This window comes from Cryptomeria japonica, chromosome 4, assembly GCF_030272615.1.
Source record: "Cryptomeria japonica chromosome 4, Sugi_1.0, whole genome shotgun sequence".
Classification (NCBI taxonomy): domain Eukaryota; kingdom Viridiplantae; phylum Streptophyta; class Pinopsida; order Cupressales; family Cupressaceae; genus Cryptomeria; species Cryptomeria japonica.
This window is the reverse complement of record NC_081408.1, coordinates 265,430,317-265,453,587: the sequence shown is the minus strand read 5'-3', so window position 1 is coordinate 265,453,587 and position 23,271 is coordinate 265,430,317.

The window sequence follows — 23,271 nt, the reverse complement described above, 5'->3', positions numbered from 1 at the left end:
TCAACAATGGCCTTGTTTGTTGGAATCTATTGACTGGATTGATGATAAGGGTCCCTGTCAGCAAACCTACCATGACCCTAACCCAGATATGGTGGAAAATCAACTTAGTTCACCTTCTGATTCAAGTCAACCCTCAGTACACAACTGTTGTGCAAAATAGATTAGAATTTGGTCATTATTTGGATAATGACCATGCGTAGAAAGGAAACATGGGTATATCACAACATCCATGTCCCCATCCTCACATCTAGTGACCTAATATCCCTTCACCATGTTTTTCCCCAACTATGATGGGAAACAATGCTCTTTCAGAGTTTCCTTAGGCACTAAACTTTGAACCTCAGTAAGGAACAAACCATGACAAACCTCTTGCCTCTTCCTAGCAAGAATAACCTATATAGCATCAACAAAATAGGCACTAGTGCCCTAAATGTCATCCTTGATTCTCATAAGGCTATTAAAAAATTTCTGACAAGTTTTTTACTGCTACTATTTATGGATTCTCTTAGTCTTTCGGTCTCAATGTTTGTTCATGAGAACAGTTCCTGAGGGGGGATTGCATCATCTGACATGATCAATATGATGATAATATATAGATTTGGTACACTAGAAGGATAATTTAATGTCATATGAACATTACCTTAGATAAAATTTGTGGATATGTATTCAAACTAATTCTAAGATCTAATATTTAAATTTGTATGGATTAAAATGAACAATTTAATTTTGTTCTAAATATAATATAGTAAGTTCTTAAAAATTTCAAGAGATCTTGAAAATAAAATATAAATTTAGCTTGAACGCAAGATCATAAATGTTGCAATCAATTTCATATCATCTAGACTCTAGTAGATCTAAAAAAATCAAGAATACATCATGTACATGAGAACATAGTATGCATGCATCAATATGTAAATGTACATGTGTGTGCATCAAACTTAAACAAGCATCAATCATGTATTATAAACATGACATGAGTATTAAATGTATGCACATGAGAGAGAGAGAGAGAGAGAGAGAGAGTCCATCAGGTTGAGGAGAGAGAGAAAGAGAGATATAAAGAGAGAGACTTACTTGGAAAGAGGGAGAGAGAGAGAGATACTTAAGGGGAGGGAGAAAGACAAATAAAGATAGAAAGAAAGAGTCTTAAGGGGAGGGAGAAAGAAAGAGAAATAGAGTCTTACTTGGGGGGAGAGAGAGAGAGAGAGAGAGAGAGAGAGAGAGAGAGAGAGAGAGAGAGAGAGAGAGAGAGAGAGAGAGAGAGAGAGAGAGAGAGAGAGAGAGAGAGAGAGAGAGAGGGAATCCCGATGAGTTGAGAAATTTAAGGAAAAGGAGCAAAACATAAGTTTTTAAGGAGATCTTTAAGTCTCAAGTGGTAAATCAAGGCTAATATGATGAGAATATACAAATTTAAAGAGGTCACATTTTAACAAAGACGTGTCTGGTTAATTGGTAGTTCTTTCATTGGTAAGTTCTCTATATTTCATGTTTTGATAATTACAAAATAATTGAAGGTTCTAGTTAATTTAAAAATTTTAAGTCTCTTAAATAAATATATATTTTATGTCTCATTTTATTTATTTTCAAGAGATTAAATTAATATTTTATGTTTGATTTAAAATAACTAAAAAGATTAACTTTTTCTAATCAACATATAACATTTTAAATCAAATATAAAACATCAACATATAACATTTTAAATCAAACATAAAGCATCAACATATAACATACATGTACATACATTTTTTTTCTAACATGAAACATAAAGCACAAAACATTAACATGTGTGTGTGTGCGTGCGTGCGCGCATGCACACATATGTGTATATATATTATATATACATATATATTATATATACATATATATTATATATATACATACATACATATATATATATATATACATCTATATATATGCATACATGTATGTATATATGTATATATACATATATACATATATACATATACATATACATATTTATATATATACATGTATATATACAAATACATATACATATATATATATATACATATACATATACATATATATGTGTGTGTGTGTATGTATACATGTATGTATACATGTATGTATATATACATCTATATATACATATATATCTGATATACATATATACACACATATATATACACATGTATATATACATATATATACATGTATATCTACATATATACCCATATACATATGTATATACACCTAAAAAAATTATTAAAATATGATAGAAAACCAAAATTTACACCCAAAATGACAAAAAATTCCCAACCTAGTTTAGAGGTTCGCCCTGACCCACTTTGACTCGCTTTACACGATATTGTTCAGTTGCACTCGGTTTACCCTAATTTACAATTTTTTATCAAAATCATCTCATTTCCCATTCTTTCCAATTTCATTTATTTTGACCCAAATTGACTTAATTTGAGCCTTATAAGGTCATCGAACATCATTTTGACTAATTTTCCCAATTAGGTTTAATTAATTAATTAATTAATTAAGCCCTTGTTTTACTAATTATTCTACTCTAATCTTTGATCATTTCATCAAACCCCTTTCCCCTTTTAAAATTAATTAAATAATATTGTATTATTTGATTAATTTTGATTTATCCCCTTTAATTAAACAATCTTAATTGATTAATTAAAAGTTAATTTATTTTAACCTATAGTTGAATTTTAAATTATTTTATTATCTAATTATGTCTTCGAATTGAATAAATATCTTTATTTATTTAATTTTCCTAATTATCTTCTCGCATGAGGATAATATCTTCTTTTTTCAATTTTTTAATTCTAAATGTCTTCCTAATTTTTGAAAATGGCAACTTTGTCTCAAGATTTATCTTTTATTTTCAAAAATCTTAATAGCAAATTATTTTTCAATTTTAATTTGAAAATGAGGTACGCATCCCCAAAAATATGCTTTTTTCTTTTTTATCATTTTTTCATGCATCTCCTCCATCCTTCCCTGAATGGCATCTCTACTGTGTGTTCGATCTCATCCGTTCACCTAATCAAAAATCCTTTCAATCTTGTCCGTCAGTCGAGACTCTAGTTTTCTATAAATTGAGGACTCTCCTTCAATAAATTCGTCTAATTTTTTACTAGTTTCATTTTGTCGTGTTTTCGAACAATCATCTAGATTAAGTAATGTTATTTTATCTAGATAATCATCAGTAGCTAGTAAGTAGTAATCATTTTTAATAACATATTCCTAATTAGTCTCATACACCTTCTCATTTGCTTTCATTGTTTTGTGCACTTGGCCTCTCGAGAGAAACATATCTCCATTAGAGTTGAAAGGAAGAGCTCAACGAGGTCTAATTGAAGAAGCGCAATGGATGGTTTGCATTAATGTTGTGTTTTATTTCATTTACTTTGTTGGTAGGATTAGGAAAGGTAGCTTGCAATCTAAGTTTTTGTGATTAGCTTGAATTGATTGTATGCATGTTTTGGTTTTTGAACTAACAACCCCATTTTTCCTCATATACATCTGGTGAACCCAACATGAAGCACATGCAAATTTGATACTTTTATGATCTTTTTGATCAACTGTAGGTTCCAGAAAATCAAAGGATTTTGATTTTCATGCCTAACACTAGTCAGGTGCAGGTGGCACCCAGTCTTGCATAGTCAGTTGACTTTCTTCGTAGTTGGTCAAAGAAACTACCTATTCATTTTGTCTTGTCTTGCATGCAAGTTTTGATTGACAAGTTTCTTACATGAAGAGTTTTGATCACTTTAATTTGCAGGTTTTGGAAGAATTGAAGTGCAGATTGTAGGACTTTAAGGCTTAAAATTGAACAAACAACTTGCACCTAGAATCTTAATTAGGCTTGGATTAACTTTCAATTTCATGCCACAACTTTCATATAATATTTTAATTATACTTGGATTGACTTTAAATTTTATGCTACAACATTCATCTAGGACCTGATTAGACTTGGATTAGCTTTCAATTTCATGTTACAAATTCACCTAGTTCTTAATTAGACTTGGATTAAGTTGTTATTTCACACAACTTTCACACATAGAGTATAATTAAAGGGTTAATTGACTAATATTTTCTTATCATTATGGTATTATGTATCTTAGAGGATCCAAGTAGGAATCATGAATTGAGATAGGTCTACCTAAAACAAACGTCACCCCTTTGCTTCAGCCCAACCTTTCATACGATCACCATCAAGAAGATATCCTCACGGGATTAGGTGATCTATCTTGGGAAGTTAATACTAGCTACGCTCACTACATGAGTGTAACCTCTATCATAGAAGAAGAAGAAGAAGTTAACGTTAAACGTTCTAAACAAACCCTGAAGAAAGAACTTGAATAGGAGAGAGAACAACGAGAACTGAAAGAACAAGAAACAATCCAAGCTCCTCCTTCTCCTGAAGCTCAATAGGGAGTTTTATCCAGTGATCTTAGAAACCTTGCTTCCTTAGTTTAGAAAGTGTTTATTGTCTTTAACCTAGGGTTTTTTTTCTCACATCCTTAGAAAATGAACAAAAAAATTTCTCGTAAAGTAACATTTAGTATTTCAGGAAACTGTAGAAGAGAAAAATGTAAAAGCTCAATCAAGAACTTTCAAAGAATCTAGCTAGTTGAAACTTTATTCACTGACCCTAACATATCCATTTCTCTTATCTTGTATGAAACTCACACCTTTAGGTGCACTTAGAAGTATCACATGTATATGATCCTATCTACCATCAATATTTGGAGGAATACAATGAATTGATATGGTTCTCCCCCATGAAGAAGAAACAGAAGCACTTGTACTACAACCTAACCTAGGTTTTCATGATAAGAAGGACATAATCTAAGAATTGCATGTTTTAGCTTGGATAACACATTCTAGTTGGGCTACATTGTGACAAACCACAACTACCTTAGAATAAGAAGAGAAATAATGATGCCTAGAAGTGACCCTACAAAGAGAACTTGAGGAAGAACAAAGGAGACTTGATCAACAATGCGAACAATACCAAAATTACCAATCTTGCATCCCGACATCAAGATTAAATTTTCTCTCACTCTCCTTTTGTCTCTTCATGCTTCAATTAGTGTTTATGTTGCAAAATTCATAAAACTAAAGCTTTGTTAATTTGTTGCATAGGTGGTTCAATTTTTTGCGTAGGTGGCTCAATTTGTTGTGTAGTTGGTTCAATTTGTTGTGAAGTTGGTTCACTTTTTTGTGTAGTTGGTCTAATTTGTTGAGCAGTTGATCATTTTCTGGGTAGTTGGCAGGAACATTTGGGTTTTAAATTTATCTTTGGCAATCAACTAGATAGGATTTCATTTCAATTTTCTTGGGTTACTAATCAATTCTTTGTAGCCTTGTTGCATCCATGGGATGAAGATTGAAATTCACAAAACTATTAATTTGTTTGATGTAGAACAGTTGTCAAAGATTGAAAACCAAACAAACTTATGTGAATGATGTTTTAATAGCATAACTCTACATTTTTATCTTTTCAATTTAGTTTAAAATGGACATGGATCTATCTTTTGATTAGCATAACTCACCATTGCTATCTTTTCACTTTGGTTTAAAATGGACATGGGCATGCCTTCTAATTAGACTAGCTCACAATTATTATCTTCAAAAGATATGAACTCTTTTTTTTCATCTCTTGAGCACTTGTTCATTCTGTAGAGTGGTCCCACTATTGCATTAAGTACCTTTCCACCCGCCTTTAGCATCTTGGGAAAGAGGAAAAGGTGATAACGACACCCACATTTTTCTTTTGTAGTATAGGGATATCTTTGATTGGGGATTTGATCACCTCACAAGCGTATTTAAAATTGTGATACATTGGGGATATCGTCTCTCCCAATAGGATCTTGAGTGGTGTTTTTGAGTCGCTATATAAATATGTTGGCCAGGCAACTAAAGTGATGAGTGAATTCGACATATGTGGAGGCCTTCTCTACACTGATAAGCTCAATTAAAGCCTTAAGTGGCTTGCTTCGAGAATTTGTTGTTGGATTGGGATCCCTCAGAACATTGCTATAAACCACTATTCTAGAAAACCCAAATTCCTTTGCTTGTTGATGCAGGAGGTCAACTCTGAAGTGGCCCCACAGGTATCATTCAAAGTAGAGATAGATGTCCATCGGTTCATAAGATCTCTAGATATTCGAGGTAGGAGATTCTAGTATTCCCAAGAAGTGAGTGTCGTGGAGTGGATTGAGTGCTACTAGATCTCTATCTATCAACTTTGTCTTGGTATATAGGAGAAATCTAGGTGGGGATTATCAAGTAGAATTATCTTTCCAGCCATGCTTCAAAGTGCTTTTTTTAGGTCCCTTTTTCAAACTCTGAGTGTGTTTTGATAACTTAATGATGAATGGATAGTACCAAACTGGTACTGAGGGGGGGGGTGAATCAGTACAGACAAAAACACAATCCTAAACCGGTTTGTCAGCAAACACTGTGCTTTGGCAGACAAACAGTAACACCGGTCTTAAACAGAGTACAACCAGCGAAACCCAGAATAACTGAGACAAGCATAAACCAGTTGACACTTATCTTTTCATACAATATAATACTTCATTTCCATTTCACCTGAACAGGTAATCTATCATCAAAGATATATAAATAGCTAGATCAACATGATTTACCTTTAGACACAAATCACTTAAACCATCACATGAATAACACCACACATGACACACAGGTTTTTCATGTGGAAACCCAACTGGGAAAAACCACAGTGGGGATGAATACCCACAAGTTGTTTTTGAACTCTTAGAAGTCCGCTCTGTTAGGAGCCTTGTCTGGTTAAAGACCGATACAATAGGTTCTGTTAGGAACCAATCCTGTTAGGGATCACCTAGTTAAGGGATGGCTAGAATACCTAGTTAAGGGTTAAACCTTGTTAAAGGTTACCTTGTTAGAGGATTTCAAGAACTCAATGGTTTTGAGTCACCCTGTTAAAGGATTTATAGTAAGCCGCTTAAAGCTACCTTGTTAAGGGATTTCCCAACTGTTGAAGTGGTTAGAGATTAACAGGTATTACAATAATCTGGTAACAGCACTCAATGCCAATACAGATCCGCTTTAGCTCCTCTTCACCTTCTTCTCTAACACTCTGTAAGTATCACTTCTCTCCTCTGGTTTGGCAAGAATCACATATCTCTTCTCTTGGATACACACACACAATTTTTTCCAACAACCTCAGAAAGAGACACAACATCGACCTTATAGGAAATAGATAGGTCAGTAGCATAAACCCTAAACCCCAAACCTGTTAGGTTAAGCAATTCAAATGGTTCAATCCTAACCGTTGAGCACATTGCATTAAATGCAATAGTCTTGAACCAATCTCAAGATGTTCTCCATCATTCGTTTTCCACCGATTTCATGGCGGTTGATAACCCATCACGCGTTATACCGTTTATAGACTTCGCACATTCCCAAGGTAGATAGGAACAATCTCCTTCATGCAAGATCCTTCACACGCACAAGGCTGACGTGGCAACATGATTTGTTCTTCGTTACAATGCTAACTCATCACACAAAGTCACCAGTTGAGTCATACAGGCTTGAAGCACTTCAACCAAAAACCCTGAAGTTGAGACTACCAACCGGTAGTCATACAAAGCTTCTATGTACCGGTTCCCATAACCACATGTCGGTTCACCTAGAACAAACATACCGCTTCACTTTGGCACATATACTGGTTCACAATGTTATATCAGTTCTCACATATGTCGGTTCTTGGTAACATATTGGTTCTCTCTTCTTTAGCATATTGACATCAATGACAACATACAATGTCATCATGTCCTCATACTAGTTCACATAATGCCAACATGTTTCAGAGTCAAGACACAAACAACCAATATGTATTCTATTATTGTCAAGCAACCACTCTGTATTCTATATTTGATAACTACAAAACAAAGACAAAATCTTTTCCAAAGACCAAACACTTGCCCAAAAGATTTTAAATATTATCACTCAAATATTGTCACTACTCGAAACTATCTCAAAACATATCAAACAAAAGAAAAACTTGTTTCACCCATCATATAAGTTTCATTTTAGGATTATTTAGTATACACCCACCATTCTAAGGTTCTAGATGTTGTGTGAGTCTTAGAATCCCCATTCCACTTGCATTTTTTTATGATAGATTGCATAATCATTCCCATTGGTTCTAAGCTTGCATCTTACTTATCCCATTTCATATCAAGTCTTTAGACTCCATAGGAAAATCCAAATAGCTTTCACATGCATAATAATTGGAGGTCCTCAAACTTCAATACCTTCTTCAATACTATCCTTGCATTGCTTCCTTTGATTATTTTTGCATAGGTCATAGATTTCCCATCTAGTCATATTATAGGTCATCCCATTCTCATTGTACCAAGTTGCATTTTAGTCTTAGAGCTCAAAAAACTTAAAAACCAAAAACATAGGTCATATTACTCTTTTTTGCATTCCAAAAATCCCAAAAATAGTAGTATAGATCATAACACACATGGTTGAAATATGTTCTCAAATTTATAGGCGATAACGAGACAAAATGGACAAAAAACCTTTGAAATGATCACAATCACAATAAACACAATATAGAAACATTGAGTGACCCATCTTCATTCCTGAGATAGGTCTAAACCCGCAAACTCATTAAGGCATAACACAAACAGGAGTAGGACCCAATTTTCAAACAATGAGACTAAAAAAAGGGAATAGTCCTTTGACAACATCAATCAACTTACCGCCAATTCTAGATCTAGATCTATCAATCCAAGGCTTTATACAACCTAGACCATTTTTCAGGAATAGAACCCATTTTGTATCCAAACTTTAGTTACATAAGACCTTAATCATCGCTAAATGTCAATGTACAATAAGAAGGATCATCTGATTTAGAGTCTTCTCAAGACAATCATTTTTCTCTAACCAAAGTATCACAAAAACAAATGGACAAAGATATGAGTGACCCAAGAGTTTTGGAAATCTTAGATAAATTGATCTTCACAGATTCCTTGCGATTTTTCAACTGACTCAAAGAAAAATTAGCCTCAACATCTGAGTACCAAACTACAACAGAAGAACTTGAAACTCAAATTGAAATGCACGAACATGTACAACCAATTCAATCAGTGGTTCAAATAGACCTTCCTCGACAAACAGATCCTACTCAAGGATACACTAGGGAAGACCTAGGGAAAAGAACTCATCTTGTACAGAACCCTCCAAAGATACCATTTGATAATCTTGATAATCCCGTATTTAGCATAGCATCATCCACACAAAAAATTGATACTTATCAAGTGATGATAAGAACATTGGAAAAGACTATTCAACCTCCAACACCCAATATTCAACAACCCACGATCCCAAAAATGGTCACCTACACAATAGGAATGACATTATTCCTCCCTTGGATGAGAATACACAAAAGATTTCTCTTGTACAAATGACAATTGTTCATGACCTACCAATGCAAACACAATCTCACAAACCAGCAACAAGTGCATGAGTTAATATTCCTACAATACAAAATCAATCGTGCAATACTATATACCAAGAAGGAATTAACATGATATCTCAACCTAGGCCTCATAGACATAGAAAGCACAAAATAGACATGCTTGATAACTTGCTTGAATAATTAGGATACAGGCAACTGACTACTCAAGAGCCAAATATCGATACACAACATCAATAATAGATACAACCAGATACACAAATAGGTACAATATTCCAAAACATTAGGCCAACACAACAAGAAGCACAACAACAACCTATCATCCAACCACATTGGTCCGATCCACATCAACAATTTGGACATCAATATCAACAACAAGTGTCTCAAGATCCCCGAATCCAACAAAAAAGAATGCAATTAAGAGTCCAACACAAGTACAAGCACAAAAACAATGTCGTCCACTCCTTACAATCCATACTTAGCAACAAATCATTTAAAATAGACAACAATATCAACCTTAGGTCTAAATAACGATACCATACCAAGACAATACTGCAACATAATATGAAGATCCATACCTAGATTCGACAATCACATATATACCTCGATCCACTATTAAGGAATACCAAGAACAAAACCCACTTGGAGAAATAATGTATATGTTGGGAAAATGGTGTCTCAACCTTGAATTTACATGAGGTTACTATTTATAGTAAGTTTTCATTTGAGCACAAAGTGGTTTGAAAGTTTCCCCAAATCTTTTGATTGGCTAGATAAGCATGTCGGTAAGTTTTCATCATAAGATCATAGCTAGTTTTGAAGATCTTAAAGTTTCTATTTTTGGAGGATGCAATGAAAGATTTAAATTTAATTTTGAGGACTTTAGACCCTTTGAATTGCCTTGAAAGTGGGCATAATTGGTGTATCAGGTTACAAGGTGATAAAGAACTTTGCAAGCTTTTCCAGCACATCAAACGGTTCATCAAGTGGACACACGGTTTACAAGTTATAGCCTCCAAAAGTTTGGACTCCTAAAATAGGAAACATAAATGAGCTGTAATAGGGAGGAACACGTGTTGATGTGTGTTTTGACACCTCATAGGGCATCTAGAATAGAGATAAGGTCAACACTACTTTATTGGATGGTTTTAGCCCATGGTTTTGTAATACCATTTGATAGTTTCTTATATTGAATCTCCTATATATGAGGTGTGTGAGATAGAGGTTGTGTGTTATAGTCTTATGGCTATTGAGTTACCTCTGAACCTTTGATTAGTGGTACTCCTGCATGAATAGATTTCTTTACAAGTATATTATAATTTGTTATTGATTGTTGAATAATATATTGAGCTGCTTTTGGAGTGTGGGAACTTTATCCCGAAAGGGTTTTTCCCACATAAATCACTTTGTTTTAGCATGCATGATATTATGTTTATTTTTGTTAAGTTTTTGTAACTATTGTAACGATCTATAACAGTTGTGCATTATCCTCCTCTCAAGTTTAGTGTAGAAATTTTTTTGCTACTTAACTTCCTTATAGTATAGACAACGAGTTCACATAGGAATGAATGATGAACCTTCTAATACTATGACACAATAGATTGAGAGGTTATCCAAATAAATTGAAGCATTATAGACAAGGGATCAAGAAAATATATACACTACAAGACCTATGTCCCAATCCCTTCGACAAAAGTTTGCACATGCCTCCTTTCTCGAAAAACTTTAGTGTCCCTAAGTTTGATAAATACCAAGGAAAAGGAGACCCGAAAGATCACATTAGAGAATTCTATACCTCTTGTATGGAAGTACATTATGATGAACCATACCTCATGTGCTTGTTACCACAAAGTTTATCTGGACAAGCAATGGATTGGTATGTTTGACTACGTGGCAATATAAAATCATGGAATGAGTTGGCCAAGAAATTTATTTGCCACTTTGATTTTAACAACAATGCCTACCAGGAAGCCCTAGAGAAACTAACACATAATCTAGGAAAAAGAGAGATTTTTTTTTTAAAAGATAATAACAACACAGATTACACTACACTAATTCCATATTTACATAATGAATTACATGCATAAATTGAACATATCAATAAAGTGCACAAATGGAAATAACCATATGAATAGATAACATTCTTAACTTTATTACATTCTTCCAATCTTTCAATTTCCAATTTTCCCTGGGGTATCATAACGTTGTCACTAAATTACAACATCAAATAAGGTAATATACAACATCCATATATGATCAAAGTCCATATACAATATATATCCATGTCTCCTTATCAACATTACATATGCCATCATTAAGTTACATACTACATCATGTACAAATATCTTGTCACAAATATACATCATCTGCTACAAATAGGTAATAATAGAATATAACTTCTCCATAGTACAAGATCTGGAGAAATAGAAATATCCAACACACGAACATCCAATGTAGAGAAAGTATCCCAATGGAAGAAAAGGTATCAACTATTGGAGTTGAGGAAAAATCAACTCTACAGCTCCCAAAGATCACCTGCATGCAAACCTATCACAGAAGGAGAGAAGCAAAAAAACTATGGAGGCCAAAATTCAGAGATCTAGAAAAGAGGAGTCATATTGATTGTGAAACAAGAATGCAATTCAATAATTACAGTTTTTATTAAAATACAAAGAGAGAATTATTATAAGAGGATACTCGAAACTCTAAAGGAGAAAACCCTAAAGAATTATAAGATTCCTAAGTTTAGCTTAAGCATAGAGTATAATAGACTAATAATTAAATAAATAATTATTAGCTAATAAAAGATTACTCTAACACCCCCCTTAAGATGAACTTAGAGAGTAGCTAAAAAACAACTAAGGACTAAAAAAACATGTAAAAAATGCAGGAAAGCAATAATGGGTCCCGACAACTAGGCCTGATGAGGTACCCAAGTACAATAAAATCTCTATAAAGTGGAGAAAAAGGAGAAAACCCAATGGGAACAAAACTCCTCTCCAAGAAGAGATGAAAGCTCAAGTGAAGGACTGAGAAGCCTCCAAATAAGAGTGTTCCAAAAGATAGGAACAAAAAAAGCATGAAGAAAACCATTGAAGCATGAAATAGCTGCAAACACTGTCAAAGAGTAACTGTTGATCTGAAGAACCTCCACTAAAATAGAACATGACCAGGAGAGATGACTGTAATTTGCATGAGTGTCATCAAATGACACTACTCAAATCAGATGCCAAACAAAGACAAACAACTGAACTCGAAGATACAGATGGCATGAAACACCAAAGCCTGAAGAGTTGATCAGTCAAACCAAGGAAGAATTAGAACCAATAGGACAAACCTCCCCATAATGCTGAAAAGGGAGAGGAACAGGTACACTGAAAAGAACGCCCAACAAAAACTACATGACGAAGAACTAGGAACATCAAATGTGTAGAGAAAGTACATAGTGTCATGGAAGGAACACTCACTTGACACACATCATGAGGCTATTATTATGGAAGGAACACTCACGTGACAAAGGTAGATGGAAAACAAAGGCAAACATCAACCCCCCATGGCACTTTATAAGTAGTGCATGTACAATAAGACACAAGATGTGCAAGATCCCAAGTATGCAATGCATGGTGGCACTTTATCTCAGTGTGTTTGCATAAATAAAATGCTACAATGATTAGAAGAGACAGAAGACTGGAAAGAAAAAGAACATCAAAAAATGAGACATCCTACTAAAAAAAAGAGATCCGAGGACCTGAAACATCCAAGATATTCAGCAGAGTGCTGAAAAGAAAAAAATTGAATAAAATATACCGAGAGCAGAATCTAGAAAGAAAAATCATATGAATGAAAAGAACATAGAACAAGCTTTCCAACGATATAAAGTTTTTGAAAAATAGAGGTCGGATGCTCAAGTTATGTCTCCTAGAGTGCAAAAATGAACTTTGAAAGAAAAGACCGCCATAAAAAAATAAAATCAAAAGTTCAAACCTCCAAATCTGGATAGAGCTTAGAAAGAGCTTTCCGATGATATAAGATTTGTCGAAAAACGCCTCCGTATGACCAAGTTACGGCCAAAAGAAAAAAAAACCCTCATTTAGGGCATAAAAAGGGTAAAAATAAAAAATGATTTTTTGGTTTTTTTTTGATGAAATTTTTTTGACGCATTTGTAGGTACAGTCGTACGGATTTGTGTGCCTCAAAAAATGTGCCAAAAAAAAAATAATGCCCCAAATGCCCTTGTCACCAAAAATAGGCAAATTATATATCAAAATTCATGGAATCAGCCTTCTGAATCCAATTGTGAGGTCCTTTTGGCACCAAAATATACAAAAAAAAAAAAAAAAAAAAAAAAAAAAAAAAAAAATCAACTGCTCCCAGAAATGGGAAAAAAAAACTACACAAATCCCCGAATACACAGATCTAAAGAACAAGGCCCAAAATCTCTCATGAAGAGAACAGGGGCATGCAGATGTGGAGCTCTGATACCATATTGGAGTTGAGGAAAAATCAACTCTACAACTCCCAAAGATCACCTGCATGCAAACCTATCATAGAAGGAGAGAAGCAAATAAACTATGGAGGCCAGAATTCAGAGATCCAGAAAAGAGGAGTCATATTGATTGTGCAACAAGAATGCAATTCAATAATTACAGTTGTTATGAAAATACAAAGAGAGAATTCTTATAAGAGGATACTCAAAACTCTAAAGGAGAAAACCCTAAAGAATTATAAGATTCCTAAGTTTAGCTTAAGCATAGAGTATAATAGACTAATAATTAAATAAATAATTATTAGCTAATAAAAGATTACTCTAACATCAACCACCTAACCATGTGGAACCAAAAAGGAACCACCCCTTGTGCCCGAAGAGTGATATAAACCCCCACACGCACTAAACTTAGACTGACACCAAAATCCCAAAGAACATAGCAAAATATCATAACAAAGATCTATCAACACAAGGCATGGGCTCAAATAAAACAAACAAAAATGTTAGAGACTTCCATGAAACAAGGCTAAGACCAAGTACACATACATAGGGAAAGTGTCATCACATGCTATCATCTACATCTCAAGCATCCTTACAAGGAACCTCTTGATAGTCTAGACCTCCAAGCATCCTTACAAAGAACCTCTTGGTAGGTGACACCCAGTAATAACCAACTCAAGCTCTCATGAAGATAAGGGAGTATAGTCATGCCATTAAGACCTTCCCAATCTCATCATGAGCCTGTACTAGCACTCTAGGCCATGAGTGGGGCACCAAAAACATATTATTATCTTATTAATGTGAAAACTACCCAACCCCTAATTAATTTAATTAATGTTAACATTTATTTACAAATAACTTCCAAGAGGTCTCCTGGTAGCCCTCCAAGCATCCTTACAAGGAACCTCTTGGCAGTGACCCCAACACTCATTGGAAGCCACTTCCCCTAGCATGCTTCTATGATCTAGAGATAAAACACAAATCAATAATCACCAATATATAACATAAATACCATTATATGCATAATCAAAGTTCCCATCGAACAATCTCAACCATCATAATAAAATTGATTCATAATCATCATTTCCAACTACATTTCACTTATGCAATATCAAGAAATATCATAAGAAATCCATTAAAAATCTAATAACCTAATTTTAGAAAATATCTCAATTATCTCAAGTCCACAAACAAGTCTTTGGTCTGACTTAAACTGGCAAAAATAAACCAAAATTCCAAAAATAAGTCAAATATAAAAAAAAACCAGCTTAGAACATATGTTAATTCTTCTCATGCCTACATTGATTCTTTTAGCTCGCATACGTTAGTTATTTTAGTGGATACGTAAAAGTATTAAAATACGAAACAAAACATAATTATAATAAATAAACAAACCCCACAAGGTTCAATTAAGATCTAACACAATCAAAAACAATCTGGAAAGAGACATCTAGCCAACCAAAACCCAAAATAACAACTTCAAAGATAAAAATATATTCTCACGGGAAATAGATTCACGAACATAATTCATAGTAAGACATAAAAATAATAATATATGATTGATAAGACTCAAAAGTCAACACTTCTCAATACTCAGAATTAAATTACGAGTAATAAAATATTTGAAATTCAAATACACACACAATGGAAAACTTATTATGATTACAAGCATGGAAATTAACACAGAGACAAACTCACAACCCAAAATCAACTAATATTTTCATATACTATAAACAAGGTATTGAGAATTTATTTTAGAGAACAAATATTTCAATACACCAAAAGTCATACACATATAATTCTCAACAATAAATCTAAAAATCCCCACGCATAAATAAATATAAATTCTGATTATAATATTTTCCCAATTTCTTCCCAAAACCTCGAAATAATTTTCAAAAATCTTTTCCTTTCTTGATAATAAAAGATATAAATCAAAATCAGATTCAAAGGCAAGAAAACCTCCAGCCTAGAAATTAGAAGAAGGGTCTAAATTTGAGAAAAGAATTGAAGACGCAACCACAATTCGAAAATCGCCAAAGCAAGTCCACAGCTACAATGAAGTCTCCCAATACACAACCCACAACGAACAACTGCACAAAAATTCTCTTCGAAATACAAAAGAAACTCCTCCCAAATTCACCAAAAATTCTTCAAAGCAACAATAGTGCGAAAACCTCTTCCAAAATTTTACACACCTCCAAAATTCAGCCCATGCATATAATAATGCAAAACTCTCTTAAAATTCTTCAAAAAGCCCTAAATAAAACATAAAGAAAAAATCCTAAAAAGAATAATAATAATTATCACAAAAATATTGTATGCATGAAAACTTAATTAGAAATTCAATGCAAAGCATAAGGCTCACTCCAGTTCCACCTTCGAAAAAAATTAATAATAATAATTACTAAATAAAACACCAATAAATCAATTAAACCAAATAAAGTAAAGCAAAAATATATATAATTATTTAACAATTAAATAGAAGGATTCAAATAAAATAATCAATTAAAATCTCAATTAGATATAAAATCTTTAAATAAAATAAATAAATAGTCCAATAAATTAAATTTCCAAAAAAGGCTCCCACAAATAATTCCAATTAAAATAATTTATTTAATAATATTAGACTCACAATAAATATTATTTATTAATTACACATTAGAGCTCATAAAATTATTAATTAATTTAATTATCAAAATAAAATCAACCCGCATTATAATTAAATAAACATCACATGACAACTTAACCATAATAGTAGAACTGACAAGGTATCAACTAGACCTAGAATGTCATAGGACATTATATATCATTCTTCATTATCAAATTTCCATTGGGATTAGAGACACACTTAGACCTATGAAGCTAGGTGGAGTCGATGTCTAGTACCTGCAATCCTGCATAGCACCAAAAGTCTATGCACAATATGTTAGATAGATCTGATATCGGGAGTAAACTGGGAGGGGGGGGGCTAAATCAATTTACCATCAGTAATCAGAACTAGTGCATATCAAAACCATTAAATCGGAGCACAAAGGAACCAACACAATGAAGAATAGAACATTAAAGAACACTACACACAACACCAATATTTTGACATGGAAAACTCGGTAAAGGGAAAATTACCTTGAAGAAATTTGGATAATTACCTTGAAGAAATTCTTCTACTCTTTTATCAAAAACACATCAGTATTGTCAATCCATCTTCATCATCTTTAGATCTTTTTTTACATTAGTCCTCACATGTTTTTAGATTGACATCATCTCATCCGACATAAGGACATTTGAGTAGTTTTCAAAGACATGCATTATTTGGGTTTGGATTATTTATTCATCTATTTTATGGGAATGGCTTTTCCTATTGGCATTGTGTTGTCATTGATGTCAACCGGTATAGGCAGGATATCGGTATAAGAGATATATGTGTTGCACTATCCTAGATGCATACAGGATGTGATATCCTTGATATCATCTTGTGTTGTAGAACACCGGTAAGGCAAGGGAGAGAATATCATCCAGTGGAATGACCTTTGGAGTCACTAGTATACAAGTTAGTTTGACTTGTGCTGAAGATATGTATAGGTCACTGGTATGTTGTGTGGATGCAGAACATCAGGACTCCCACTAGATGAAGATGTAGTCACCATGTGAAGAGATGAGTGATAGTGAATGTACCCACACCAGATCACATGTGCTTGTTTGAAGATATGTTGTGCAAACAAGGAAGCCACATGAGTGCATAACAAGATGCAGATGACAAGGATCCACTCCCACTAGTAAGTGGAGCTTGTCTCCTATCATGCAAAGTATGCATCTTAGCTCTATGAGACAAGATAAAAGTAGAAGGCAGGTGATTGAAGGCTCACACTGGATCTACCGATGAAACAAAAGGATGTCTCAGGTCCATGTAATCAAAGATGTGCACTGGATCAGAAAGGGTTGGCATATTGTGCCATCAGGACAGAAAAGGAAGAGTAAAGAAGTAATGGGTTTGTCACCTTGACAAACCGGTTGAGATGATGTTTCATCTGATGATGAAGAAGAAAAGTGGAGTAGTTGTAGATAGAGAGTGCAACCGACATGCAGATGCCTCAAATGGAGTCAGTTGAAGGTTGATGATATGGTGTCATCAAGGTGTTTACTAGTAAGTATGTCCACTGATAATCCTAACAAAATGCAGATGCAGAAGGCTCCCATTTGATGAAGGTGATCATGAGGTAGGTTGGCATATGTGCTTTCTAGTTTTGGTGCTTCACTGGAAGAAAAGCAGAGTGCAAGTTTAAAGGCAGACCGGTTAGGGTAAAACCGGCAGGGACTGTGAACCGGTAGATGAACCCAATTGTGTGGTTGGTCGATGATCTTGTCTGGACCGACATAGAAGACTTAGCAAAGGTGGATGTCGACAAAGGATCCATGTGTAAGTGAAGTGGCATGCATGCATGGCTCAATGTGATGTGTCGATGAGGTTGTTGGCGACTGGTCCAACATTGTGACGAATCTAAGGAACAAAGAAGAAAAGCAGAGGATTGCATCTCGAGATGAAGGAAACAATAGAGATCCAGAGAAGACTGATCTTGCAGATTGAAGAGGGTGAAGGAAACCGCATCACATACGTGATTGATCAGACAAAAGGCCTAAAAAACATGCTACAAATGGCTAAAGAAAGAAAACATGTTTCGCAGGGTAGACAGATGGGCGATGCTCATTGATTGAGTGTTGAACATCGATCAAGGGCATGATATCAGATTGGATTTGATATGTCACGATGATAAGAAATCATATCGAATGTAGATTCAGTGCATGGTGGAAACCCTAACCATGCCAATGTTCAAACTCACGTCTTGGTGGGAAAATCTAGCTATAAGTATGTAAGCCAAAGATATCGTTTGTGCTACTAAAGGAGAGAGTGTTGTTGCAGAAGAGAGAAAATCAATCAAGTGCTCATCGAGAATCAGAGGAGAGATTGAGTATGAGAGAGAATCAGGTTGAAAGGATCAACTGGCAACAGGGAGGCAACCGATAGTCTGCAAATGAGTTTGTGAGAGAAGTATATCGGTGGTAACTAAACTAATAGAGAAGAGCCATAGTAGATTGCACAAAAGGGAAGCTGAGAACTGACAGGTTTCAGATGGTAGACATCTAACTAAGTTATCAAGACTAGTGGTGGAGAGCAACAGTGTAGCAGAGTAGCTGAGAGAAGAGAGAACCGACAGTGAACTAGATAGAAGATCCAGTAGAGCGTTTTGAAAAAGAGTTACAAAATCCATTTGTAACAAGAAGATAACTTTGGCATAAAAATATCTTTTTGTAATCATTGAGTTGGAACTTGATGCAGGGGTTGTAGCTCCTTGGGTTGGTGCCCAAAATCAGGGGTTGGTGCTCCTTGGGTTGGTGCCCTAAAATTAGGGATTGTAGCTCCTTGGGTTGGGTCCCTAAATTGGGGGTTGGTGCTCCTTGGGTTGGTGCCATAAACATTGTAAACAAAGATTCATTGTGATGCTGGATTGGAGTAGTAGTCTCCAGCATTTCTCACCAAGGTTTTTCCCATCTTGGTTTTTCCTCATATATGTTGGTGTTATGTGATGTTTTCTTTGTGTGTGATTGCATTTCTGTTGATCTCCCCTCTAACCGGTAAGTTTGCATTGAGTTAGATTTGATAACTGGTATACATACATAGGGTAGTTAAAGAGAAAATTTTGAGAGCCACTAATTCACCCCCCTCTTAGTGGTGCATTGTGTCTAACAATTGGTATCAGAGCCCTAGGTTCCCGGTTGATAAGCTTTCTCTAGCTTGGGTAGATTATAGCTTAAGGACACAATGATTCATTTAGTATCAATCCTTACTCTAGTTTTTTATTGTTCAAACTATTCCATTTGGAGTTGTAGAATGGAAGTCTACCTTTCCTCTCTAGGGTTTGATGTGTGGATGTCTATTGTAAATGGCTTCCCTGGTAAAGTCATTCCTCCCACCGATTCTGATATAGAGAGAAGAAACCAGTGTAATGATGCAGCAATGAAGGCTATACTCTGTGGTTTATCTGATGATGTTTCCTCACAGGTGGATAGATGCAAAGCGGCAAAAAGCTTATGGGACAAACTGAAGAATCTCTATAGAAATGAGCCTACTACTACAGAACTATCTTGTGAAGATAGGATGAGAAATGCATCTCATGTATCTGCAGATGATAAAGGCAAATTTGCTAGCAGACGCAACATTGATGAAGAAGGAACCCACCTCTTCATGGCTCAAGAATCGGAAGATGAGAGGAACACATCTAAGAATGATCTTGCAGATCACTCCTACCAGCAAGATGTGTTTGGTAGTGATAGTGAAGGTGGAGAAGAAGAGGAAGCAGAAGTTGATCTTGAAGGTGAGCTTGTAAATGCACTTGAAGAAATCAAAAGAGTAAGAAATGAATACAAGCTATTCAAGAATGTTGCTATTGTGGAGCAGAACCAGTTGATCAGATGCCTTGAAGAATCTAAGAAGTGTATCCCAGAGTTAAAGACTCAACAAGTAAGCACTAAGGAGTGTTGGTGTAATGATCTAGCATCTAAGATAGAAGTAAAAGATAAAAAATATCAGAAGTTGTTTGGAGAAATGGAGATTCTCCGAAATGACCTTGAGAAATGTCAAGATGAGCTAAAGGTAAGAATCCGATTTGATGGTAGCAATAATGTCTTGGATAAGATGCTAAAGAAACAAAAGTATGCCAAGGACACTAAAGGTTTAGGTAGTGGTACAGGTGAATGCTCCACCAGATAGAATGTCATCTCCAATGACATTTTGTTTGTCTCCTCAAATGGAGAGAACAAGGGACAAACCTTCAAAGTTAGAGATACTCCCTAGAAGAAGGTTGATCTAACCACAACTGGTGAAGACATGCAGACAAGGATGAAGATTGGTGCTGCACGAAGGAGGAACAATACAGATCCCAAAGGGAAAGGGAAGATGGGAGAAGATAGCTTCACTGGAAGCAAGAATATGAGAGGACAACAAAGAAGACCTCCTACTGGTAGAAGACGAAGAAATGCTACTGCCGACATGTGAAGACAAGTGTGGAAGATGAAAGGACCAGATGGAGGAAATGCAAAGAATGGACAACCCAGGATCCATCCTCAGAGAAGGATAAATGGAGATGCCAGACCAGTAAGATCTCCTCATGCATGGCAGAATAAATTTGTAAGTCATATGCCATCCTTTACTAGTTATTGCTTTGCATGTAATGGTCATGGCCATAGGGAAAAAGAATGTAGAAAGGGATCTAGAAAGAAAAATCTAGGATCTCGTAGATATCATGAAAATGAGAAAAATGTGTCAAGGAATAGATACATGTATATCCCCTCTCCTGGTTATGCAAATAATGTTTGTTATAACTACAATGGAATTGGCCATAGAAGTTATGAATGCAAAAAGAAGAACTTGCAGTCATATGCAAGCCAGTATAGCAACTATGCTCAACATAGAAATGGATATAGTGATGAATACTAAGAGGGGGGGTGAATTAGTATGCCAAAAACCTTCGCACTTAAACACTTTGCAAGACTAGTAGTAAACCGGTAAAACAGTTTAACAGACAAACCAGTTAACAAACATGCAAACCAAATAGCTAATAATGCATTTACCCATAGAAGCACAAACACCATAACATAAGATATTTTGACATGGAAACCCAAATGGGAAAAACCATGGTGAGATGGAACTCACAAGTCACTATCTGCAGAATAGGAACCAGATCGATTAAGGTCAGACCGGTTAAGGTCTAACAGTGTTCTTTACCAGGACAGATCTTGTTAGGAATCTCAATCTCTGTTAGGAGACAAGTCCTATTAAAGACTACCTTGCTAGAGGATTTTAGATCCACAGGTGTGAACCACCTTGTTAGAGGATTTACAAGAGGCTTTTGGGCCTACCCGGTTAAGGGCTACAGACTTGTCAAAGATGTGAGTAATCAACAAGTGTTTGATCTAGCTAATAGCACTGATTGCTTGATTAGATCCTTGATAGCTCATTCTTAATGCATTATTTCATTACTTCAGTCTTCTACACATTCATAATCTCTCCAACTCCTCAACCACCTTAAACCCTAGCCACAATATCAACTATCGCAACAACAATAACAACAACAACCAAAAAACCTTAGACATCATGTCCTTATAAAGGAAATTGATTTCATGTCGGTCCAATAGGATTACATCACAATTTCCTAGGTTCAATGAACCTAGACATACTAGGTAATACATCACAAAAAGCATCGCTACAGTATCGACACCATCAAACAATCGGTGGGTAACTCATCACAAAGTATTACCGATTCATACAAAGTGTCAGTTGTCGGTTTGACAAAAATGAAGACTGGTAGAAATGTGTTATGCCACTTTAAACCCTTGTACCGCTTGAGGTCAACATGCCGCTTCAGACCGGGAAACACATTCTGCAAAACATCAATAGTCTAAAGACTATAATACAACATACCTGTTGGAACAAATACCGGTTGTGTTTTAACTCATACATATAAAGAGGATCTCAATGCAAGTGTATGTCCATCAATGACAATCACAACATAAACATCAAAAATGCCAACAATCTCCCCCTTTGGCGTTGATGGCAACACTTAGGAAAATAAAATTTTGACATCTAAGTGTTTTACAACAAAATCATGTCATCAGCAAAATTGTTCCCCCTAAGCATATACACTATCCCTTTGATAATACAATGTATAACAATTTTGCATAAACATTGAGATATACAGAGCATATAATCAAAATTTGATTACCAGATACTTCTCCAAATAGAATTCTTCTCCCCCTTTGCCAACAATGACAAAGTACAGCTGAACAACCCTAGTTTCATTTGATATTAAAAATAATAAAAGTTTAGGACAACAAGGAATGATACTTGTCAAAAATAGATTTAAAGTCCTGCAAGAATTGTTTCATCGACAAAGACCAGGACTCAAGTAGGGAGGTGGCTACTTCTTGCTCTATCTGCATCTGGGAGACCTGTTCTTCCATGGCATCAATTGTGCTCATTTCCTATGTAATAGTTAAGGCATCCAGGTTCAGATAGCAATTCTGAAGAATTTGCAAGTGTGGGAGTAGAACCAGTTGTAGCTCCTACAAATCTCTAGACCAAGTGCTGATCTCTTGCTCCATTTTCATTGACTGGATGTGAAACCGGTGAACAGTTTTCCCATAAGTTGTGAAGGAATCATAAGGCAGCTTGAATGTGCTCAAGTAGGACTGCAATTCCTTTTCAAGTTTTTGCTTCTGAGCTAGCACATCATCATAGAATAGATGGGGTTGGCAGATTTTGCTGAGTAGC